Genomic DNA, 27,001 nt, shown 5'->3' with positions numbered 1-27,001 from the left:
TCTTCAACTGGGTTTTATCTAGTTAGTTATTTCTGGATATCATTGTTATTTCTTTGTGCTTTGGAGGACTGAGACCAGATTAACCAAAGCTATTGCAGGAAAATGTAAATGGCACCTTCCTACACCAGCCTTGCTCCCACCACCAAAAGGGTCATTCACCCCTGCCATCCTTTGGGGTTGTCTGTGGAGCTTGAAGAAATAGCCAGCAGCTTCAGCAGGAGAGGCTGACAGGATGTGAGGCACTTTGGCCCCAAACCTCAAATTTGGCTTCTAAATTCCGTTGATTTCAGTGGAAGTTAGGACCCTAAATACTTTTGAGGATTGCACAGTGATAGCTACAGAATAACGACATCCATGGATAAGAAAGACATGATCACAGTTGGGCTCATTTCTATATTGTTTGGTGTGTGTGTGTTTGTATTTTTGCTAGCTGAATTATTCAGTACGCAGAATTGTTGCATAAGAATGTTGACATGTTCTCAGCTCCTCACTCTCACTAGCTATGCATCACATCAAATAGATACGAGCATGCCACTTCTGAAAGTACTCTCACACCACTACAAGTGCAGACAAAGAAGCCAATGTCACTAGGGAATTCTTAACTAAGGCCCATACAACTGAACTTGCTATTGCTACAGAAATAGGGAGCAGGGCAAGAGGATGGAGAAGGGGACTCAGATTTTAATCACACTCAAAGTGTGGTTGAGATATTACACCTCTCTTTCAGTTTGTTTTGCCCTCTGAGCCCACACTGTCCCTGAGTGCTATCTAGATTGTGGTACTTCCTCCCTGTGGGGTGGTTCATAACTTTTAGGGGCAAAATGGATACTCGTGATCATTTAGTCTGACCTCTTGCATAACACAGACTATAGATTTCACCCAATTATTCCCGCATTTAACCCCCAAATTGTGGTTGACAAGGCACCCATCCATATCAGATTATCTCAGGGGAAGATAATGTTCTGACGGTGTCAGACAGGACCTTGTCCCAAAATAAATGACGGTCCAGCCATCACTTTAAATTTCTTCAAAAAATTTAAGCTTTTAGTATCCTAGTAAGCTACATAGAGAAGACATTTAGAAAATATATTTGGCTCTTTAAATATGCCACTACTCCTTATGGGAATGACCTGTGAGCTATCGTGCTGCATCTAAATAGTTACAACACAGTCCATAGTACCTTTCAGGAGATAATGGAAACCTTGCCTCCTCCTAACAAAAGACCTTCAGCTCTTGGACACTGCAAAACAAAATTCCTTATTTACTCCAAAACCGAACATGTCCCTCTCTTGGTGCACTTGGAGACCAGTTTATAAGGGAAGAATCAGTCACAAATAGATTAACCCAGCTTGACTCATTTCAGGAAGCGTATCCACGACTCAGGTTAATCATTCCTGATTAGTCCCTCACTCTCTTTGTAGCCCCATGAACTGTCTCTGTTTGCTCCACTGTTTCTAACTGGGACTGGTTAGGCAGAAATTCTGAACTGCCATTAACAAATGACCTTGTGGTAATTAGTGTTTGGGGAGTGACAGGTCTTTCTCAGTTTTGTGGAATATTAAATGATACAATTTATGCCTTTTCTATTGTCTGTGTACTGCACCTTTAAATTGCTAAGAACTCTAAGTCTTCACTACCCGCTATATCGGCAGGTAGCAATCGATTTATCCGGGATCGATATATCATGTCTCTTTAAGACGCGATATATCGATCCCCGAACACACTCACTGTTGTCTCCGGAAATCCACCAGAGCAAGCGGCGGTAGCGCAGTTGACGGGGGAGCCGCGGCCGTCGATCCCGCGCCGTGTGGACCCCAGGTAATTCGATCCAAGATACTTCGACTTCAGCTACACTATTCGCATAGCTGAAGTTGCTATAAGTACACCACCACAGTGTAGACCAGCCCTTAGGTCTGCAAAGACTGGCAGCCAATTTGTTTTCAGCTAAGCATAGACTGCTTTAGGAGACTCATATGCACCGTGTGCTCTCTGTCATGGAGACAGCTTTTGTTCCTTTCTTTCCTGTGATCTAAAATATCAGTTATTCAGACTGCAAGACTGTAGTGCTCCATGTGTGTGGAAAAAAATCCAGATTTCAGGTGTGTATCAAGGGAGAGAGCTCCCAGGTGAAGGCAGAATCACAATTCTGATTTCACTGAATATAAATGTAAGCATTATTTGCACAGATACATTAAGGCCTAGCTTGTGAATGTCATAATCAAATAAATGGCTAAATGGTACCTTCTTATTCAACATATCTACCCCTTGCATGCCTGATATCTGTTTGTTCTAGTGGTGAAAAGAAATTCTTGCTGCAGTTTATCCTCACAGAGCCAAATGGCTATGGGAAGAGTGAGCTGGAGCGCTTCTTGTCTCTCACATCTCCAGTAACATTGCCAGCTAAGTTCTGATTACAGAATTTGTTACTAGTGATGGCACAATAGACAGAAAGTTGGATCCTAGCTTCTATCTGCAGAGCTGGCAATTGGAAAATATGGGTTTCAAATTAAGAACTGAACAAATCTGACCAGACAGTAACCAAAAGAGAATGTGAATCTAAAAATTTCACAATTTCTTTGTTTACCATCATTCTTTAGAATATAACTGCACTTCCAGTATTTTGTGTATTTCATTAGGGAAAAAATAGCTTTACAAGTACAGCAAATTTTAAAAGGTGCCATTTTAAAAAGCAAGTTGCTTCCCTTGATGTACACTCCTGGCTCGAATGTGCTCCGTAGACTGAAATGTCTGACAAATGACACTTCAAAAGGCTAGCTTTGCACAGCAATTGGTGTGGGCTGCGTTCTCATTTTCTTATTTGGAAAATGGGGATTTATCTCCCAACAATTTGTTTTTATTAAATTCTCTACTCAAAAAGCCACTTGGTACTTATTGATTCTACAATAAACCCCATTTCTAATATGTTACTCTTACAGCTAGTTAAAGTATTTGCTGCAGATAAATTACTTGTTGGGTTTGGTCCTTTTCTTGCTAGTAAGCTGTAAATAGATAATGATTTTTTCAGATTTGTTCTGTATTCATGCTGGTTTGAATAACTTTTAGAAACAAACTTTAAGCCTATGGATGTTTTGCAAATTGTTCATAGTGAGAACTCCTTCAGTATTTGGAATTAGCTAGTCAGATTGTATTGCTGATCATATGGTATAGGAAATGCTCTCTGATTTAATAAACTAATCTTTATAACCAAGAAGAATGCCTGAAGAAATTATTGGGGCACTGAACCTCTCAGGAGGAGGGTGGAATTAATTTAGGGAGAGAGATATGGCAGGAGATAGTGATTACACAAGAAAGAGCATTATATTTGACTATGTATCTGGACCCCAGATTTAGAAATAGTTTTATTTCGTCTTCACTGAAAATGAGGAAAAAGTTGAAATACAAGTCAGATGTATCGGTCGATAAGCAGACTTTGCATTCAGTGTTCTGTGACCACGCTCACATCAAGTAACTATTGTGGCAATTGTGGCTGCCTTCCTTCTTCCTGACTAGCCAATCTCAATGATAGTCCCCCATGTCTCTTTGATACAGGCGTTGTGGTTGGGGTTGGGGTCAGGGTCCTCCTCTCTGTAAGCAGTTCTTCAGTGGAATACTGGCTGGTGGCCATGTAATTGCCATGTGTGGTTCCAAAGGGCAGTTGTCCAAAAGAGTGGATCTCACAACGCAACAGACACATTGATCCATATTTTGCCTACATAGGCCTACTCCACCATTCTCTCCTCCTAGGCCTCTTCACTGCTCATGATGAGGGATCACTCGGTTGTTTCTTTGAAAATTATTGGCTTTCCTCTTCTCTTGTTCTCTCATGGCCTGAGGGATCACCTCTCTCCCTGTCTGATACTGCCACAACTGTGGTCCATAGTGGTGCTCAAGCTGGATCCCTAATTTTAAAAAGAGAGGGCTTGGCTGTCAGGGTATTTTCTGTGAGGGCTCCAGGACTTTGGAACTTGTTCCATACCTTGGTCGAAACTAGTCCGAATTTGCTGGACCTTCAGCAAAAGACATTTGTTTGAGGGGGTTGTTGGAAAGGGCAGAGGGCATGCTTCCCACAGTGATGGAGGGTTGGAAAGGAGTTTTTATAGGAGGCTGGCTGAGTTCCCGTTGAAGTGCTGCAAGCTGCTGAGATTTAACTTTATTGTTAAGGGTATTAGGGCACCTAAAGCCTTCAATAGGTGTCCTTTTTAAAGCTATTATTTAAACAGCAATCAATAAATAAATGACACGTTCCCTCTCAAGCATGCATAAACAATACATATAAACTTGCTGAGCTCTGGCGCAAATTCCTTTGCATGTTCATTCACGAATATCCCAAACTCCTCCCTAAACAGAATCCAGTCATGTGGCTGTTGGCAGAAATTTGCAAACAAAAAAAAAAGGATGCCAGCATAGATCAAATTGTGATTTGGAATTTGTGACATCATCTCGAATAATGTCCCTGAATTGATTGAAATTAATGAATAATATTGAAAAATACAACTTGCCTTGTTCTAGTCACAATCATCATCATATCTGCATCCGTTTACATTTTCTGGACATTTCGTACTTTAGGTGTTCGCTCCACAATTGGATCTGGCTTTGTTTTCTTAGCCATGCAATTAAACTACAGCAAACAGCAGCCTTACAATGCACACGCGTGGGGATGCTTGCTTTCAGAGTTCTCTTTCCCCTGCTTAATATCTTGAAAAACTAAACAAACAAAATCTGTCCTTGTAAGCCCCTGCAGGGCAGGCAGACAGTCTGAGCACAAAATTCTCAGCATGCTATTCACTGATGGGAATGCGGTTTTTCAGCTTTCCTTTGATGTTAAGTTAATTTCTTAAAAGTCCATCCCCAGGCCTCAAGTAAGATGTGTGGGGGAGAGAGAGACCGGTAAAAGCATTTTGGACAAAAAAGCAAAAGCTCCTGTTGCCTAGACAAACAAGCTGTCATTAATATTTTGTTTCATATCAACTCTGAAAAACAAAAGAACTTCCAGTACTGCAGTGCAGGTGAGTGGGAAAGCACCTACATGCATCAAATTTGCAACATTCTAGTGAGATCTCTTGTTTTCTCTTCTTCCTCCTCTCTGGCTTCTTGAAACAACTTCAAAAAATTATCCTGAGGCCCCAAAGAAGTTACACTAGTGAGAATAATAAAGCACTTCTAGGCAGATACTTATTTTATTTTAAGTGTACCTTTTTGAGGAAGAAAAAAACCCACCTGACTCATTTTTTCCCTGTGATTTCCATATCTCCCTGTGTATTTTTGGGGGTAGACAGGTGAGGGGTAGTGTTGGTCTAATTTGAATCGCAATTCTTTCAGTCCTCCTCAACTGTTACTGAGGGGAAAAAGACTGGCAACCATCTACTCTGTGTCAGATGAAAATAAAACAAACCCACCAATCCTAAGGCAGTATACTATTAATATAGGAGTGCAAAACCCATGCTGGTCTCAGAAAGTATATGTGAATGGGATCACATCACATACATACTGTTGATGGTGCTATCTTGTTAGGTGATGTGGTTTGACTCAAATACAGCACCACACTCCTTACTTGATTTTGTGTCTTTACATATGTTCAAGCCCCACTGCGTTATCTCTAACTAGGTAGACACAACAGCCTGGCTGAGGACACTATGTTTCCTTTAGTGGGATAACCAGGGCTTTAATATGCTATAAAGTATTGTTTGTGTACCCCGTTGCACCCTCATTACAAAGCAATTCTCGGTATAGTACAGAACTATAACTCTCAGATTTATGGGGACTATGTTTTTGGCTCTCTCACAGTATCAAACTTTTTTATACCAGTAAGTTTAACACACAGTACACTTGGCTGCCCAATCTGATCTCACATGAAGTGTATACAATGTAGGGAAATATCATGTGGAGATGAGAGTACTGCAGCAGAGTCTTTGTGAACTGACACTCCCAGTGTATTTTTCACATACTTATTGGTGGGAGAGGGGGAACTGCCAGAAACACTAGCAGTTTGATCTTACAGAACTGCTGCATAGATTTATAAAATGGGGCTATAGACTGGGGGAGGACTGAATAGTTTCTCGCATATTCATTGCTTTTTTTCAATCAAGATTATTCTGATGACTCTGTGTCCAGTTTGACATGGAGGGTGATTTTCGCATGTTCTTCCAGACCCAAGTTATTTATCTTCTACAAAGGGTGTTTGAAATGAACCTATGGTAGGTGATCTAAGTCTATATATCAATGAGTCTTGCTGTTAAAATGTGCCATGAGACATTTAGTTTCCCCAGCTAGTCCAACTGCAAACATTGGAAAATGGCAGCCTTCACATGGCCCACTCTGTTAAGTGAGAAATCACAGCTAATGCCATCAACCTGGCGACTGAACATTGATCAACCATCTTCCAATCTTCAGAGCAACAACTCAAGCGACCAAATGGCCCTCTTCAGGGCTAAGCAATACACCAGACAGGTTCTGGAACAAGGATCCTCCAACTCAACATTGACGGACTTTCCCAGGCAAAGTACAAATATCCCACGAACATGTTGAAGACACATAACATTGACATTCTTATGCTCCAAGAAACCCATGTCTCTAATGACCAACTGGCTAGCCATTACTGTATCCGTGGTTACAACCTCATGACTAGCCAATATCTTCCAAAATATGGCCTGGCCATATAGGTGAAGAACTCCATTACGGATCTTGATGTCTTCCCTCCCAACAGAAGAAGAAGCAACCTACACCACCACCATCCAGATAGGGGAGCTACACATTACCAACATGTATAAAGCCCCTAATTCGAAATGGCCAAAGCCAGTGCTCCCAAGTGCACCAATCCCAGCCCTATAAGATGGTGACTTTAACTTGGCTGCTGGTGCTGTCACACATTGCTCCCTCACCTATTCACTGCGATGCCACAACACTTCGGGAATGACAGAAGATCATGGGAAACAAATGTCTCCCCATCCACCAGGACCTTAACAATGTCTCTCACCACCACTTGAAGTTGTGTAAGCCCTTTTGGACCTACGCATTTAACCTTTGCCAATGCAACTTCAACTCTGATGAAGCTTGGAGAGCCGAATGGCGTTCACAAGAAGTTACAAACAAACTCCTCATGAAAGACCTAAACCGCATCTGCACAAATCATGGCAGATCTGGATAGTTGCTGCACAAATGGAAAATTTAAAGACTTTCCAGTGTGCAACTGTAATCACCCAGAACAGACCATGGAACATATAACAACTCAATGCCCGATTGATAAATATGAAGGAGGCATCACAGCAATACACTCTGCTACTCCTGATGCAATTATCTGGCGTAACCATCTGAATTTAAAATTATAGTTGTTGCTCTACCTTTACATCGGCCATATGAAGATGATGACTGCAAATTGTCATTCTCCCCACTTCATGTGGCATTTGACCCTTCATTATCATTTGCATGAATGCCGCCTTCCTCTATCAGCAATGTACAGTAAGTGATTAGTTTTTTTTCCCATCCATCTTTGCACAATTTTGACAACCCCTTACATCTGCAGCACACTCTTGAAATGTAATCAATCATTCATCCTCCTACACTTTGTATTGTGCCACTGATGAGCTTTTGTTATATGTACAATCTCTGTTTTCAGTGCCACTGTGCTAGGTACATACCATATGGCCTTCTTCTCTGGCACTTTCAGACTGATTAAATAGCTTGACAAATGCTATCCTGATTACAATCCTCCTGTACTTCCTCTTTGTGAACAGTTACTTTCTGACCTGATTTTCTTTGTGTCTACCCATCCCCCTCCCACAAATGCTAACTCTTCAGCAGTTTTGCTGACAATAACTTTCTTCCTAGGAACGGTATTCAACTATAATTTTAGGTGGATTTTTTTCATCTATCAGTTGTGTACTAGCTGGTGTTAATTGGATTAGCTCCACAGAAGTCAATGGAACTAAGTTGATTTACAATCACTGATAAGACACAATTGTTTCTTCTTGTGTTATAAACCATTAAATTCAAAAGTATTTAACTGGCAAATCAATAAATGTATCCTCTCTGAGTTTATCCGTAGGAGATTACATTTAGAATTAAGTGGTTTTGGACAATGTTCAGAACCAGATGCACTGAATGCCTCCTTATTAATTTGATAACAATGCAGACAGTAACAGATGCTCATGTCGCTAAATATATAGCTTACTGCATTTGCATGCTAGTAGTGGTAAAATACTTACTCCCCATAAGTGATAATTATATATTTCAATTTTTAAAAGCATTGTTTATTTCCCCAGTTATCTGTAGCTTTGGATAACATTCCAGTTCCAGACCAGTTACCACTTGCTTCTGTTCTTGAAATATCTAAGTGTGCTTTGTCTGTAGTTCAGAAGGATCATGAGTTTGCTGCCACCCGTGAAAAGATTTATGCAGAGTTGTGAAAAAGGTTGCTGTGGTCTTTCTGAATGTGCATAACCTGTAGAATACCCTAGTACCATAGGATTTATATCAACTCACAGTGATGCTATTCACCCCTTAGAGAGTAGCAAATAACTTATCTCCCTGCAGTTGGTGATTTCACAAGATTCTGCCATCTTCAGATTTTCGAGGATGGTAAATCAGCACCAAAATGTACTGGCTTCCCAGAATGTTTAGAAGGTATTGATATAGACAGTACAGTAGAGATTATCAGTGCCATGATAAGAGTTGGTCAAACTATTTGGGGTGAATAATGGGCTTGATCGCAAGACTACAGTGCTCCAGTGTAAGATCCAGCCCCCCTGGCATGAAGATGAATGCTGCACCATTCCTTAGGACAGTGGCATGCAAACTGTGGGGCGCGCAACCTTAGAGAGACACAGAGTAATGTTGGGGGGAGGCGGGGGGCGAGTGGCAACTCCAGACAGCTTGTGCCAGCCCTGCATGGCGGGGCCTGAGCCTGCCCCCTTGGGAGTGGGGCAGAAGTGCCATGCTTCCAGCCCAGCTCCCCCTCCAGGCCCCAGATCCACTCTGCCCCAGCGCCATTCAGCCTCTAGTCCTGCTCCAGCCCCAGTTCCAGATCCCCTTCACTCCCAGACAAGCTCTGGCTCTAACCCTGGCCCATCCTGTATCCCCAGTTCTGCACCACCTTCAGCCCAAGCTCCACTCTGCTGCTAGCTCTACATCCAGCCCAGCTCCACCTTCAGACTCACCTCAGTGGACCACCCAGCCTGTGGGTCAGTATGCCGCACCAATTTCCGCTTCGGGCAGCCGCTGTGCCCAGCACAGGTTCTGTACCCAGAGACTGTCACATGCGCCTTCCCCCACCCTGAAAACCTGAGGGGGGCGGGGCTGAGGGGGTGGTATTGGCCCTGCCCTATCAGTGCAGCCTGGCTGCAAGGTAGAAGCAGCTGAGAAAGTCTTGGCTGTGAAGTAACACGGGAGGGGGCAAGGACAGATTCTGGGCTCATTACAGAGCTCCATCAACACTCAGCCAGTAGAGGGCTCCATAATGCCTCCAGCACAGGATAGGAAAGTATTATCTGAGGTCAGAAGGCTGTACCTCCTGTGGGTAGAAGCTGCATTAGAGGGAGAGCTGCAAGCAACTGTCGTTAGCGAGAGAGCAGGCTGTGGAAGGAAGCCCATTTAGCAGGCAACCTGAGCGCTGGAACAAGACGTGTCCCGTTGCTGGCAGGAGGCCAGCAGTGTCCACAGCAGGAGACAGACTACATCCGAAATCCAAAAGGACTGAGTGAAGTAGAGCTGGTTGAGAATTTTGTTGACAAAATGGTTTTTTTGGTCAAAATCTAAACCTTTGGTAGGAACAGCCCGGTTTTTGACAAATTTCTCGACTCAAACATTTTTGAGCAATAAAAGTTTTGACATTGTTGAAACATCCAATTTCACCATTTTCAGAATGAAAGAAAATTAGTTCTCATTCCAAATGATTTTTAATTTTGAAATGTAAGATAATTAGTATAAACATATAAAAATGGCCCAAATCAAAATGTTTCTAAATTATCAAAATAAAACATTTCAATTGACCCGAAGAAAAAATTTTGGGGGGGGGGGGGTGGATTTTTGGTTCATGACAATTTTTGAGATTTTGACTCTTCAACTTAAGTCAGGATGGGAAAATTTTCTGAAATCTCTAATTTTTGCAGGATGAGAAAACAATTTTGACCCAACTCTAGTATGAAGAGGGTATAACAACACAACTCTCATGAGACCCCCATACTGGACCACCTTCAGGGGCTGGGCTAGGAACAATTATTTTGTTAATTTCCTGGCACTGTTAAAGCAAGTGTGCCTATGGTGTTTGCACTTTTTTTATTTCTGGCAACCCCAGTAAAGAAATCCTTTTGTGTATTCAAAGTGTAGAACTGTTTTAGGGAATGCACTGAGGGTTTATAATGGAAGAGACTAATGCTTGGAGTGCCTGTATCTGTGCTCATTGTACACTCAGCATATTACCACTTATCTAGGAGACTGACTTATCATGAGGGGTTGGCTATGGTACCATAGCAAATTGGGAGGGAGGCGGGGCAGGAGGCAGGGTGAAGCAGTGTTTTAGAGCTGAAGAATGTACTAAGTGCTTGTCTCTGGCCAGTCTTACCTCCTACTGAAGTCAGCGTTGGATGCTGTGGGGTACTGTGGCAAAGTTAGAAATGAAAGCATTATTTCCAGGATGTAACTAAATACTGATGTAAAATATATATTTTCCTGGGCTGCTCTGAAAATCAGGAGCTATTATTATTTTTAACTACTCATTAATTAAAGAGATGTGCACACTTACAGTGGCATGCAGAGTACAGACCTTGCATAGAATCATAGAATATCAGGGTTGGAAGAGACTTCAGGAGGTCATCTAGTCCAACCCTCTGCTCAAAGCAGGATCAATCCCAACTAAATCATCCTAGCCAGGGCTTTGTCAAGCCAGGCCTTAAAAACCTCTGAGGATGGAGATTCCACCACCTCCCTAGGTAACCCATTCCAGTGCTTCATCACCCTCCTAGTAAAATAGTGTTTTCTAATATCCAACCTAGACCTCCCCCACTGCAACTTGAAACCATTGCTCCTTGTTCTGTCATCTACTACCGCACAGAATAGCCTAGCTCCATCCTCTTTGGAACCCCCCTTCAGGTAGTTGAAGGCTGCTATCAAATCCCCTCTCACTCTTCTCTTCTGCAGACTAAATAAGCCCAGTTCCCTCAGCCTCTCCTCATAAATCATGTGTCCCAGCCCCCTAACCATTTTTGTTGCCCTCTGCTGGACTCTCTCCAATTTGTCCACATCCTTTCTGTAGTGGGGGGCACAAAACTGGATGCAATACTCCCGATGTGGCCTCACCAGTGCCGAATAGAGGGCAATCTGCTGGCAATGCTCCTACTAATGCAGCCCAAAATGCCATTAGCCTTCTTGGCAACAAGGGCATACTTTTGACTCATATCCAGCTTCTCGTCCACTGTAATCCCCAGGTCCTTTTCTGCAGAACTGCTGCTTAGCCAGTTGGTTTCCAACCTGTAGCAGTGCATGGGATTCGTCTGTCCTAAGTGCAGGACTCTGCACTTGTCCTTGTTGAACCTCATCAGATTTCTTTTGGCCCAATCCTCCAATTTTTCTAGGTCACTCTGGACCCTATCCCTACCCTCCAGCATATCTACCTCTCCCACCTAGCTTAGTGTCATCCGTGAACTTGCTGAGGGTGCAATCCATCCCATCATCCAGATCATTAATGAAGATGTTGAACAAAACTGGCCCCAGGACCAACCCCTGGGGTACTCCGCTTGATACTAACTGCCAACTAGACACTGAGCCATCCAGATAGCACAGATATAAATAGCAGTGTAGATGTGGAGACCTTTCTTATGTGCATAGAGTAAAGACATGCTTGAACCCTTAGGTTATGTACCCTACATGGCTCTCTACATGCCCCAGCAGTGCCTCCCCTGTCTATGCTGATATTTTTAGCAGCATAGTGTCCCCCTCCCTCCATTTTGCAGGAGCCTTTCCCTCCCCCCACCCCGCAGTGAAAGGCTCTGGCAGTGGCAAGAACCTCTGTCAGGTGAGAGGCAATGGGAAAAGGCTCGTCACAGTTGGAGCCTCTCCCTGCCACAGGATGCTGCAAGAGCCTTTCCCCACTGCCTCCTCCCTGCCAGAGCTTTTCTGTGCCCCATGTATCTTCACACCACAAAGTGTGACCTAGCTTGCTTTTCACTGTGGTGTGTATCTACATGTACCCTCTATGCTACAGCAAATGTAGGCAAGGTCTACGTGTATTAAAAACCTCTAAGCAGAGCACAGCTAATGAAATATAGAAATTTCTCCTCTAATTTTAATCTGTTTGGTGTGTGCACTTTCCTCTTCCCTGCAATAAAATGTTTCCTCACATTCTATTCACCCTGCTATAAAATTTCCCTAGGGATCATTAAGTGTTTATGTTAACGCTAAGGAAAGGGAAGGTATCAATACTCAATTGTTTAAGCACCCAGAATATCAAGTTCCAACTCCATCTCCTAAAACATGAAAAAAGCTCTCACTGGCCAAAGACTTACCCTGGACTTCATCAGACAAAACCCAGGAATCTTAGCCAGAGATGAGTGACTGATTGTTTATGGATCTAGGACTGAATGGACAAAAGGAGTTAAGCGCCTGGAAATATAACTGCATTATGCAAAGCTTGAGGTAGGCATCTAAGCTTCTATACAATGAATGGGGAGAGATAGGCGCCTTAGAAAGGGATTCACACAAGCCAGCATGATAGATGGGGAACCACCTAATCTAGCCAATGGGAGATGACAACCAGAGAGTGTGTCCTTCTCACTAAGATAGGTGCCTAAGTCCAGGCTGCAAGGAGGCACTGATCTCTGCTTGTTTCACAGCTGGGAACCCCTTTTTGGAGTTAGGCGCCTTATGTCCTTCTAGCTAGATGCTGAGGGGAAGTGTTCTATTGCCTGGTGGTTAGAGCTGCTATCATGGTTGTGCACATGTGCTCTCTCTCACACTCACACACAGACACACACACAGTTGGCGGGAGGGGGGTGGAACAGAATGCACAAATATGAGACTGGCCCTATAACCTATGAGTTAGAGCACTCAGGGTATCAGAGACTCAGGATCCAGTCCCCCTGCTCCAATCACTCTTTAGTAATTTATTCACAGTGGAACAGCTTCAACAGGAGAGACTGAGGGAGTTTCACAGTAGAGTATCCTACAGACCAATGGTTAGAGCTCTCACCTGACAGGGGCCAAATCTGTGTTCAAATCCCTTCTCCCACTCAGGTAGATGTCAGGTTTGAATTGGTGGATCTCCCACATCTCAGATAAGTTTCCTAACCAGTGGGCTAAAAGTTATGAGGGGAGTTGGCCTCATCCCCCTTCCCTCCTGGCTGTCTTGTAAACTTGCCTATAGGGGGCTGATGTGGTAAGCAGCCTTTGAGCACACCTAGGGGATCGGGTCTTGCATGTGACTTAGGCAGCCGAACAACTGTCTTCCCCTGGTTTGTGAATTGCTCTGGGACTGAGGCAGGAAGATAAACATTCAGATGCCCACAGGGAGGCAGCAGCACACAGAGGCAGAAACATTGGCACCTAGGTAATTTTTCATTGCAAAAATGTAAGCAGTGAGTAATGCCTGTAGGCATTCAGCAGAAGTTTTGTGCATTGCAATGGTTCCAAAACTGGGATTTAGGTGCCTAAAACAGGGATTTAGACACCTAACTGCTTTGGGGCATTCAGCCCTGAGTGTTTCTGGGTATTGGCTGGGCTAGTACTGAATGATTTTTTAAAGAATATATGACAGTTAACTTCAGCCTTGACAGTTCATAGCATCATCTTCTTAGTATTTCAGCCTTTCTGTAGTAAACCAAGGCTCTGTCTGTGGAAGGAGAGGCCCAGCAGACATTCTTCCAGGTTAATTAAATACAGCAACAGGGCTGCCACTATTGCAGCTGTCAGCAATAACAAAGGAGTCAGGAGTAAGCCTAGGGAATCAATAAAGTGTTTTCAGACTTATAGAAATCTTTGTATGAGACATCAGCCTGGGTGTCCAAAATGGCCAAATCACAGTGCTCTCCCCGCTTGAATCATCCTGACCTTGTTTCTAAGGATATTAACCTTCTGGCTGTCCTTCCTCACATCAGAGAGGTAGTGAATGAAATCTAGCAGCTCTCCATATGTATTGTAAATTGCCAGATCTGGATGGCTTGATCAGGGAGTTTCTGAAAACGCTTAACACACCATTTGATTAGATTATTCTTAAAATGTTTAATGATGCTTGAGTTAAATAGCAAAAGCTCTATTCTCTTGAGGCCAAAGTTACTTTAATAAAGCCCAGAAGAGACAAAAGATGTTGAGTCATGCACCTCCTATCATCTTGTCTCTTCAATGAACATTGAAGTCAAAATATTAGCTAAAGTGTCAGGCAGTTAGCGATACAGAAATTAGTACACTTCAACTAGTCCAGATTCATTAAGACATGTTCATACAATCATATTAGATACTTAGTATTATTCTTATGGTGCACAGTTCTTGAATTCCTTTCCTTCCTTTCTCTATGTATACAAAAAAAGCCCTATCACTGAAAAGCAAGTCCCAAGCCTATTATTTATTCAATAGAGGACACCATTATTAGTATTTATTATGATAGTGGCTAAGGACTAACCAAGAGGGGGACCTGCATTGTGCTAGGGGCTGTACACAGAGTAGCAGATTGTAAGCTCTTTCGATCTTTGACTATCTAAATACACATTTCCAGCACTGGAGCGCGAAGAGGAATTCCTTTAATTGGGAGCGTGTCTTTTACAATAGTCTAAGAGCAACAGGAAATCATAGATGTCTGGCCAAAAGAAATGAGCTTAATTCACAGTTTCTTTACCCAGACAACTGCTGTATCTTTGCCAAATGATCCTTATGTGATGTACTTAGAAATATAGCCAAACTATAATGTATTTTTATTATTCAGAATTGTGAGAGGTCAGGTATAAAAACATAAGAACATACGAATAACCATACAGGATCAGACCAAAAGTCCATCTAGTCCAGTATCCTGTCTTCTGACATTGGCCAGTGCCAGATGCCCCAGAGGATAATCATCAAGTGATCCATCCCCCGTTGCACATTCCCAGCTTCCAGCAAACAGAGGCTAGGGACACCTCTGCCCATCCTGGCTAATAGCCATTAATGAACCTATCTTCCATGAATGTATCTAGTTCTTTTTTGAACCCTGTTATAGTTTTGGCCTTCACAACATCCTCTGGCAAAGAGTTCCACAGGTTGACTGTGTGTTGTGTGAAAAAATACTTCCTTTTGTTTGTTTTAAACCTGCTGCCTATTATTTTCATTTTGTGACCCCTAGTTCTTGTGTTATAAGAAGGAGTAAATAAGACTTCCTTATTTACTTTCTCCACACCAGTCATGATTTTATAGACCTCTATCATATCCCCCCATCTCTTTTCCAAGCTGAAAAGTCACAATCTTATTAATCTCTCCTCATACGGAAGCTGTTCCATACCCCTAATCATTTTTGTTGCCCTTTTCTGAACCTTTTCCAATTCCAATATATCTTTTTTGAGATGAGGCAACCACATATGCATGCAGTATTCAAGTTGTGGGCATACCATGGATTTATATAGAGGCAATATGATATTTTCTGTCTTATTATCTATGCCTTTCTTAAAGATTCTTAATGATAGCTTTTTTGACTGCTGCTGCACATTGAGTGGATGTTTTCAGAGAACTATCCATAATGACTCCAAGATCTCTTTCTTGAGTGGTAACAGCTAATTTAGACCCCATCATTTTATATGTATAGTTAGGATTATGTTTTCCAATGTGCATTACTTTGCATTTATCAACATTGAATTTCATCTGCCATTTTGTTGCCCAGTCACCCAGTTTTGTGAGATCCCTTTGTAGCTCTTCGCAGTCTGCTTTAACTTTAACTTTCTTGAGTAGTTTTGTATCGTCTGCAAATTTTGCCACCTCACGGTTTATTCCTTTTTTCCAGATCATTTATGAATATGTTGAATATGTTGAATAGTACTGGTCCCAGTACAGACCCCTGGGGGACACCACTATTTACGTCTCTCGATTCTGAAAATTGACCATGTATTCCTACCCTTTGTTTCCTATCTTTTAACTAGTTACTGATCCATGAGAGAACCTTTCCTCTTATCCCATGACTGCTTATTTTGCTTAAGAGCCTTTGGTGAGGGACCTTGTCAAAGGCTTTCTAAAAATTTAAGAACACTATATCCACTGGATCTCCCTTGTCCACATGCTTGTTGACCCCCCTCAGAGAATTCTAGTAGATTGGTGAGGCATGATTTCCCTTTACAAAAACCATGTTGACTCTTCCCCAACAAATAATGTTCATCTATGTGTCTGACAATGCTGTTCTTTACTATAGTTTCAACCAGTTTGTCTGGTACTGAAGTCAGGCTTACCAGCCTGTAACTGCTGGGATTACCTCTGGAGCCCTTTTAAAAATTGGTGTCACATTAGCTATCCTCCAGTCATTTGGTGAAGAAGCTGATTTAAATGACAGGTTACAAACCAAAGTTAGTAGTTCTGCAATTTCGCATTTGAGTTCCTTCAGAACTCTTGGGTGAATACCATCTGCTCTTGGTGACTTATTACTGTTTAATAATCAAAGGTATTAAACTTTAATCTTTCTAAATTGTGTTTCTTATCTCGTACCCAGTGCCCATCTGTCATGGGGTGGTCCCCTGTGAGTCTCACACACCTTACGGACAAACCACACTCATTCCAGGCCACCTTCACCACCACTTTATTATAGTATTCTAGCAGGCTGTTGCCTGTAGTACTATAAACATATTTACAAGTCCCAGTCAGTTCCCCCTCTTACTGCTGGGGAGAAAGGTGGTAGTGGTAATGGTGGTGGTAGCCTAGCCTAGCCTAGCCTAGCCTAGCCTGGCCTGCTTCCCTTTGCGGGCTTCCTTCTTCTCTATTTATCTGATCCCAGCTGCTGTGGTTGCTTCTTCCTCTAATTAGCCCTTCAACTGTGGCCCTACTTGTTAATTGATCCTTTATATAGGTCCCAATTAACTCTTGTTGGTGCGGATTTGAATGACAGGGTTCTGAGTCACTTCCTGACTCAGAACCCCTGCCAGACCATCTCTACAATCTAGCTGTGAAGCCTCACTGAACCATGTCAAGGCAACTGTATTTGGGTCCTTTGTAATGAATAGCAGCTTTTGCCAGGGTAATCCATGGAATTTTTTCTGTTAACACTGAAAGAAGTTGGGAACCTTAGAAGGCATAAAACTTATGGACTTATGACACTTGTCTTCATGTGACCCTTATATGACTGGCAGCCATTAGGAGAGAGTGTCCCAGAGACCCTTTTAATATCCTCCTTTTGCAAGGTTTCTGCATTTCTATTGTTTGTAGTATAATCATGAGCACCCTTTTTGTAGGACAGAAGGGGGTAAGTGGGTGTCATGAAGGCTTAACGTCCACCAGAGTCAATGGGAGTTGTGTCCACGTACCCTAGGGCTGAATTCCTAAGGAGAAAAAGCCGGTAGCAAATCCCCCAAAATGGAAATGAGCAAAGGCTACGTGATTTATGAGAGAAATCAGAATATACTCCATCCCTGAGGGTCAGAGCAAAAGGCAAAGGCAGATGAGAAGTAGCTGTAGTTGTAACAGGACAGAGAAAAAAAAATGTCAAGAGTAGTAGAATCCAGCTTGCTTTGAACTGGAGAAAGGGGGAAAAGAAAAGGAAAAAAGAAATGTAAAAGTTACTAAAATCACCTAGGAATGATTGCTCTGGGGCTGCCGAGCAGGCAGTTGCCCCAGCACTCCCATGGAAGGGAGCTCCTAGACATGGCAGAGGAGACACCTGTTGCCTGAATTTTTTGCAAAGGGCAGGGTACGGGGACAATGCCCTCTCCTGCTGCTCTATACCCACCCCTTTCCCATGCATAGATTCAGAACTCTACAGAGGGCTCCAGGAAAGTGGAGACAGTTCAGTAAGAGGTGGCTGAAGCCTCATCACCTTTTGCATGGGAAGGCCACATCTAAAGAGAATTATTTCCCCCATGAACAGATCACAGTGGGGTGATTGCTTCCGTGGCCAGACACTACAAGCCAATACTTCATTTTTCAGCCTAAACCCAAGTGAGGAACATCTCATAGTCTCTCAGATGCCAGGGCCTTGCCTAGCCTGTATGGATCTGTGCTTTTCAGTATTATCCACACTAAACACAAAGCTAATATGTAAAAAAGCAGTTGAAACTTGCAGCCATTTAACTAACCTAATTTTGTTTTATTGGGTTTGATCCTGTACGCTTTCTGAATGACACCTGGAAGGAGCGGAGTGCCATCAACTCCCACTGATTCCAATGAGAATAGAGGGCACATAGTTCTTTGCAGGGTCAGTCCCTTAGCAAACAAATTAAATTAAGTCCCATCCATCTTGTCTGGATGTCTGCATTCCAGGCATTTCAGAATTTTCTGCAATTTATTTTCATTGTCTAAAAATGATGAATTTTCAGGAGTCATTATCTTCATCAAAAACAACCTGTTCTAATTAGATACTGTTCATTACAAGAATGGTTGATGTTAATCTGCACCTGGTTCCAAACGCTTATGGTGAAATAATAAAGACATTCCTAGGCAATTAAATATGTTAATGCTTGACTTTTTTTAACCTTTATGTTAACAGGGACTTATTTTAACATACCTGTATCTTAAAATACAGACCGAGGCAAAAAGAGAAGACAATAATGCAGTGAAAATGTATCTAACTTAAATTGATAATAGATTACACTAAAGAAGAGGCTAGCATTTCAAATGCAGCTTTTTTCAACACCTTGTAGCAGCTGAATATCTTTGGAAAATGTCAAGTTATCTGTTTTTATTACTTTCAGAAGGCAAAGGCTACTCTGTCTGCATACAATGTCAGCTTTTCTCCTTAGACTGATGAGGATTGAATGGCCTTTATGAGAAGACAGTTTAACAGCAGAACTCTCCCATCTTCAGGACAAGATAGAATTCACCTGAATTTATAGATTTTTTTTTTCAACTAAACCCAAAGTATTTTTATTTTAAATGTACTGCTTGGACTTTAAAAGTGCAGGTTTTCTATTTTAAAAACAGATCTTGATTTTCATAAGGGGACAATATCTATTTGCTTTTATAAACTGGAGTTAATAGAACTAGCATTTAAGGCAGATCCTTAGCTGGAGTAAATCAGCATAGATGCATCAATGGGAGCCGCGTAACATTGATTTACACCAAAGGAGGATCTGGCCCTTAATTTCTAAGAATAATTTGTGTTTATTTTATACAGAGACAGTTTCATTTACTCAGATCAGAGCGTTTAACCAAGACATTGCAATGAAGGTGGCCAGAAGGATTAGTTAATTCCTTTTCTTTCTATTTTCTCTTATGAGAATGAGCTCTACTGAATCTACAAGGCCAGCCTTTTTTCACAGTGTATAATTCTTGTTCCTACGTTAGAAAGAAAATTGAACAAGAGCAAACAGGGACCAGATTAATCCACTCGTGTCAAAAAAAATTAATCAAGGATAGAAAATAGGAGAAAACTGATTCTTTCTGTAATGACCTTTAAATTATAATGAGGAGGGTGGTGAAAAATGAATAGCTGCTTATAGTACTCTGAGTAGTGTTGTCTGATTATCAATCTTAATGTGAAGAATGGAAAAATGATTATATCAGTGAAATTAATATTTGGAGCTAAATTACAACAGGAATAGGGGGATGGCTCAGGTGATTGGAAAGGGCAGATGTCTGAAACAGTAGTACATCAAAACACACTACTGAACTTTTAATGTGCGGTAGCAGTGTCCACATGGCCAGTTAGTGTGCAGCAAACTAGTACACTGTAGATTTACATCCTGGCTTGCTGTAAGCTAAATCTTCATTTAGACAAGCCCATAGACTCAAAATTCAATCACGGTCCACTCCAGTTACACCATCTGTACCAATATTTGAATTGTCTCAGTCCAGTTCATAGTGGTTGGGTCTCTTCCTCACAAAGACCACCATCATCATCAGAATGGGACTGAATTGCCTCAGAGACCAAAGACTGAATTGCTAAGAATACTAAACTACACTCTCAACCGCTGGAGATGACAGCTGAATATATGGTGTTGGGGAATTTAGCACTGGTGCTGTCTATTTTTACCTGTTTTGTAGGGAGATGGAAGACTTCCGTTTCTAGGAGTCTTTATCTGGCACCAATCACAAGCAGTTAATTTTTATTTAAATTACCTTTTTTAGAGAATTATCACCAATATTGTCATATTTACTATTAGAAGTAACTTAAAACAATTGACTCACAGTCTGCTAATGAAACCCCCAAACATACAGAAGTTCAAACCTTGATGACCATGGAATGGCAGAAATCATTGTTACTTGAGAGTATCAGAATGATACACAGAAGTGAGACTGAGTGCTTTCTTTACCCACAGGCCTGATAAACGTCAGTCTATATAGGATCGGAACTACCCTGCATTAAAGGAGTCAGTGTGCCATTTGAAGAAGAATATACTTTTCTCTCTCATAATAATGCAGTAATTTAAGCCTGTGAGTTTAGTGCTTTTCTGTTCGTCACAGACCAGTGTCACTGTCTATACAGGCTATCACATGATGATTACAATAAAATGTAAAAGTAAAGGCTGGAAATAAAATGGGACTTAGGTGCCTAGCTGTCTTAGGTGCCACTGAAAAGCCCTGTCAAAGGGGCAGGCCAATATTGTCAAGCCTGGATCTGCAAAATTAGGCTGCTAAATTAATATTTGGTCACCTAAGCAAAAGCGACCCAACTATCAGAAGTCGGGAACCCACACAGCAGCCGTAGGCATCCCTAAGTCAGGCCTTTTAAGCGCCAAGATATTTGAAGAGCTTTATAAAATGATACTGAACTACTCCAGATCACTGTTTACATGATTTCAGGTACTTTTTTTCTCCCTAAAACCGAAGCCCAAGATTTTAAAAAATGAGCCTCAATGCCAGATTTTGAAAGTGTTAACTGCTATCACATCTCTAATTTATGTGAACCTGATCTGAGTTTCAAGGTACTTGGGTTCTGTTTTGAGTGAATAGGGACAGGTGTCTGGTTTCTCTTGCAAGTTGTATCAAACAAAGTAGTTTCACATGCTTTTTGGCCCAGCACCAGCCAAGATTTGGACCCCAGTTCTTCAAGTGACAGAACATGAGGTTACCTGCAAGAGGGGGCTCCCTGTGGGTACACGGGAATGCCCATCTGAAGGCAGTTGCATGCTTGGGGCCTTAGAGTTTCTGCTGAATTTTGCTTTTAGCTTGAGCTCATTTGACTCCAAGGGAAATGTGGATCATATGGTTGGCCCTGTGGGATTTCTACTTGTCCCTTCAAATAGACTTCTACTGATTCTTTCAGCTCAATTTCTACTGCCTCACTTATGATCGTGATCTTGCAATGGTATCTGTGTGAATGGACCTCTGTGCCATGCAGCTGTCCGGTGAAGTCAGTGGAGTCTACCTGCATGGATGTGAGCACAGGATTTGGACCTAAAGGAAAACCACAAAGAAATTCTCTTTTTTTGTGTGTGGCAAATCTTAAAAAAGAAAACTCAGCACAAATTCTACAAATGCCTTCCGCCCCCAACATCTTTCTGTGACTGTGTGTGCTGTTGTTGAGGCAGGTAACATTCAGACTGAATTCAGATGATACGCTTAAAAAAAAATCCAATCTGTTGAATTACTGGTAGTCCTCCTTTCAGTAAGCATAACCCAGTTGATTTCCCCGCCCCCTCCATGTGTGAGTGTGTTTTTCCTCCCTTGTAAAATGCATTTTAAGTATAAATCTAGTGGCAGGTCAGCTTTGTTCTTCTGTTTGATAGAACAAGGTTTAACAAGTTCACGTTGCAAATGAATGTCTCTTGCTGTAAGCTGCTGGCAACACTTTTTATCTTTCAAGCACTTTGTTGAGGCTCAGGAGATGTACAGTCAATTAGATCTCATTTCCAACTAGCTCCATACTTCATTCTTTCCTTAGTTCACAAGCTAGTCATTGGGGAAAATACTTTCCACTGGGGTATTGCCACAGATGTAAGAAGCTTTTCCAGAGAATCTGATTTACTAATTTAGTTCAAAATACTTTACACCTTTTTGAAATAGTGAATGGTGTTTTTTCTTTCCAGTCAGGCTTTCACAGCACAAACACCATCACCACAAAACTTATTAATAACGGTGTGTTCCATCAGTTTCAACCTCTAGCACAGCTCTTGTATATTAGCAAAATAAAGCACAGTATCGTGCAGAGAATGAAGGGTAACTTAAGCAAACACATCTAAGCACAAATTATATATCTGCTTCTAAGAACGGTCTTGTGGTTAAGCGACTGGACTAGGATTTAGGAGAGGTCACAATCTCTCTGTGTCTCACTTCTCCAGCTGTAAAATGGGTATATAAATCATTTTCTACTACTCTTTGTCCTTCTTATCTATGCTTGTCTATTACAATTGTATAGCATCTGGTACAATGAGTCCCTACTCTATAAGGCAAATAATAATAATACTGTGTCAAACCTGAAACACACATTTAAAACAATGTACCTTGATTTGGGGGGCAGGGGTTGTTCTACATTTAACTGTTAAAGTTTATGATCAACAGCAGGCATTCTAGAATCATTCTTTGCCAGAAGCTCTGCCACTGGGGAAAAAAAGTCAGTGGTGATAAAGCATGAGACTTTCAGCTGAATTACTATCACCAATAAAACTCTTAAGTGCATTCTTTTAAACAGCAGTTTTAGTTCAGGAAACGGCGGTTCATACCCCTCATCATTTTACCCACTAATAAAATTAACGGAAATATAGAGCATTTCTTATAAGACCTAAGGAGCAAGTCTTATAAGACCTAAGGAAATAAGGCTAAATTCTGGGCTGCGCCTCCAGTGAGGAACAGCACGGTCCGGGGGAAGGGAGTATAAAGGCAGGTTATGAAGGGTTTCCCCAATGCTGTTATTACTTCATATTTATATTGCAGCAGTGCCAAGAAACCTCAGTCAGGAGTGTAGCCCTGCTGTGTGAGATGCTGTACAAACACATATGAAGACACAGTCCATGCCAGGAAGAGCTTATTCATCTCAGCTTTAAAAATAACATTCAGTCTATGGGCAAGATAGCTTTAAATATTGATAGTCTCACACCTTGACTCTTCCTAAAAAAACGAATGTTTTCACTCCAGGAAAGCTGCTTTGTGTTGTGGACTTAGAAATAAGAGACCTCGTATCACATCTTGGCCTACACTCCAGCTGCTTTGCTCTGCCCTAGCAGCATAAAGCTGTCAGAAAGACTGTGGATCCAGCCACAGGCGCAGCCCCCCCACCCCCCTTGTGTAGGGGAAGACTCAGATGGTGTAGAGCAGAGGTTCAGGAGCCAAATTAGTGATCAACATTACCCAAAAGAGCCAGTCGTGTGAATTCATTGTTTCAGTTACTATATATATATATATATATATATATATATATATATATATATATATATATATATATATATATATATATATATAAATAGTAAATGAAACAATGAATTTCTTACATATTATTCTCACAGCAACATGACTGACCAAGTATTCTACAATTGGTTAATAACATAGTAAAAGCATCCTGATGGGTTAATAACTTAGATGGGTTAATAATTAAATCACAGTGTTTTAATAGCATGTGCTGCAAAGAGCCTCAGGAGATACATTAAAAAGTCACTTGTGGCTTCTCAGCCTCAGCCTGAGTATCACTGGTTTAGAGCCATGGTAGCATCTCCTATGTCAACGCCTGGTGCAGGAGGCTTTCCTGAGGGAAAAGGTCGTGGCTAAGGATTAGCTATACCCCACTGATCCCCACCTGACAGCACAGCCATTGAGATAGTTAGCAATTAGCCTGACGTAGAGGGCAAAATCAGTACTTGGTTCTGCTAGTGAAGGCAGGGGGCTGGACTTGATGACCTTTCAAGGTCCCTTCCAGTTCTATGAGATAGGTATAGATAGGCTGTTCTACTTTATTTGGCGGGCTAGCCTCAGGATCAAGGCAATGTAAAGGTCACTTACTACCACCTTTGTTCCCACTTCCCGGAGCTGTGCTGACCACAGCTGGGATGCAACCCAAGATCAGGGCTCCTTTCTACAAACAGAGTCTAGTTCATGTATGACAGGAGTCGGCAACCTTCGGCACGCAGCCCCTCAGGGCAATCCGTGGATGGGCCGCGAGACATTTTGTTTCTATTGACAGTCTGCAGGCACGGCCCCCTGCAGCTCCCAGTTGCAGCGGTTCACCGTTTCTGGATAATGAGAGCTTCGGGATGTGGCGCGGGACACAGGGACGTGCTGGCCACCACTTCCTGCAGCTCCCATTGGCCGGGAACAGCGAACTGCGGCCAGTGGGAGCTGCTGGGGGCCGTGCCTGCGGACAATCAACGTCAGCAAAATGTCTCGCGGCCTGCAATCAGATTATCCTGATGGGCCGCATGCTGAAAGTTCCCGATCTCTGATGCATGACACGAATGCTAATAAATGCCATGCTTGTTACAGTTCTGACATTGCTCATAAGCTCTACAGGAACTAAAAGTTCCCTGATAAATATATTTAATTAGAAGAGAGAACGTCTTGCTATTATCTTAATATCCATTATATATACACATTTTTTTTGCCACCAAAACACTGCCAATGTCCCAGCAAGTTCCCTAGGCAACAACTATAGTGATTTTGGTACAGGAACTTCATCTCTAATGACTTCAACTTTTGTCCTCCCCACATTAACTTCCCTAGGAAGTGATGAATCCAGATAAACCATCACCCCCATTTGTCACCACAGTCCATAGAACTCTAAGCATAATGTCACATTTTATGACCAACTATCGTAACTTTAGAAGCACTCAATTAGAAAGTTAAAGGAAAAGCATACTTCAGGTTTAAGGTCTAATGTCCATAAAGTTTCATAATTAGATAGTCTTTGTCTGACTGCTCTTTATCTACTTATAGCACGTAAAAATTCATGACATTTTAATTAGTACAAGACCTACAATCACGCTAAAAAATATTAAAAACTTAGCAAACAAGGTCTCTGAGGGGTGCAGGAATTAAAATGGAACTGTTACATTTCATAACTAATAGACAGAAACATGCTTTTATAATCTGATATGCTTTTTTTTGGCTTGTATTAAGGATGTTGTATAGCACCATTGGGCTTTGAACTCTTAGAGCCTTCCTCGTGATCTCTGTTGCTCTCAGGCTAACTTATGTTATTTTTGAACGTATGCTTTTTATAGCATTTTTGTTGTTGTTGCCTTCCCCTCCCCCTTTTATCTACTTGCAACAAGGTGAAGAGACCCATGTTGGATCTGGCAGATCAGAGATTAATTACTTGGTCAAGTCTCCAGTAACTCATCGTCAGACAAATGGAAAGGACTTAGTGATTATTATTAATTATCTGTATTATGATAGTCATATTGTGCTAGGCGCTGTACAAAAAGTTCCTGACCCAAAGATAGGACAAGAAGCAATGGGCTTAAATTGCAGCAAGGGAGGTTTGGTTTGACATTAGGCAAAACTTGCTAACTGTCAGGGTGGTTAAGCACTGGAATAAATTGCCTAGGGAGGTTGTGGAATCTCCATCATTGGAGATTTTTAAGAGCATGTTAGACAAATACCTCTCAGGAATGGTCTAGATAATACATAGTCCTGCCATGAGTGCAGGGAACTTGACTGCATGACCTCTTGAGGTCCCTTCCAGTCTTATGATTCTATGAAAGAGCTTACAATCTAAGCAATAAGTAACAGGTATTGAGGAAGGCTTTCTGTGTGAGGGCAATCAAGACCCAAAGATCTGAACCCGTGCCCACTGAAACCCCCCATAGAATTAAACAGGCATTAGAGTTGGCCCTATAAGCCTGCACAAGGGAGCCTTATAAAAATAACTCACTAGCAGGCAGGCAGAAATGAGATTGGCAAGTATGGAGGTATGGAGCAATCCATAAGAACGCTACCTACAATTCAACGCTTTCCTGATTTTTTAGTGGAGCAAAAAGCTCTCCTCACACTACTTTTCATTTGGAAAGTCAGTGTAGCACAATCCCACAGCAACTGATAACCATCTACTTTTTAGAACTTAAAGAAATATGCTGGATTTTGTGTCACCAGAATTCCACCAAGGAAGAAATCAAGATTTTTAGAACAAAAATTATTACAAGCAGGTTTATTAAAATCTCTTCATGCAAAATGGGTTGTCCACTGTCTCTGCTGTGGTGCATCTCTCTGAGGTCTCGTACCTCTAAAAGAAAATACTTCACACACCTCAGAGCGGATGTTTCTTGTCAATTTGCAATGCCACTTACATGGCACAGAAAAGTGACATCACATAGCAGTTGTTGAATGGCTCCTTTGGGGAGAGCTCAGGGAGCCTGAAGCCAGAGGACATGATGATGTTTATATGGAACACACCTAGTATTGTTAATTACAACTTGGCTGGCTAGTATTGCCAGACCAAGCCAACGGCGTTTTCTGGCTTCAGTTTCTGGTCTGTTTTTGGCTTCACGCTGGATCATATTCACTAGAACTCTGTGCTACTTTTGCAGAATTTTGGCAGCACATTTTGTCCTGTTTCCTTTTGCACCCTTCACATTTTGTTTTATTCCCAAGGGTGATGAAATCCACAGCAGCAGCATTCTTGCTGTGCATTGTAGCAAGGCGAGGCACTCAACGCACAGTGCCTTCTGCTGGTCAGTCCGGGAATTAGCTCATCCGGCTCAGGAGCACCCTCCTTCCGCCGGTTTCTCGCCCTCAGTTACCTCCTCAGGTCTTTGCTGCAAGGCCTCAGCCTGGGAGGTTGCCTGGCCAGAGCTCCCCAGCTCAGCCTGCCCTTTTCCAGTACTGCTCTATCCAAGGTACCCCTGTCTCTACCAGGCCTCTACTAGGTCCTTCTTGCTCCACTGCATAAAACTGGTATAACATATTGAAGAATTGTGCTCACTGATTTCAAAACATAATATTTTCACAGAGTATGTTAATATTCAGTGCTATTGAGACACTATTACATTATTTC

Source organism: Chrysemys picta, chromosome 7 (genome assembly GCF_011386835.1).
Source record: "Chrysemys picta bellii isolate R12L10 chromosome 7, ASM1138683v2, whole genome shotgun sequence".
NCBI lineage: Eukaryota > Metazoa > Chordata > Testudines > Emydidae > Chrysemys > Chrysemys picta.
This window is presented reverse-complemented; position numbering follows the sequence as displayed.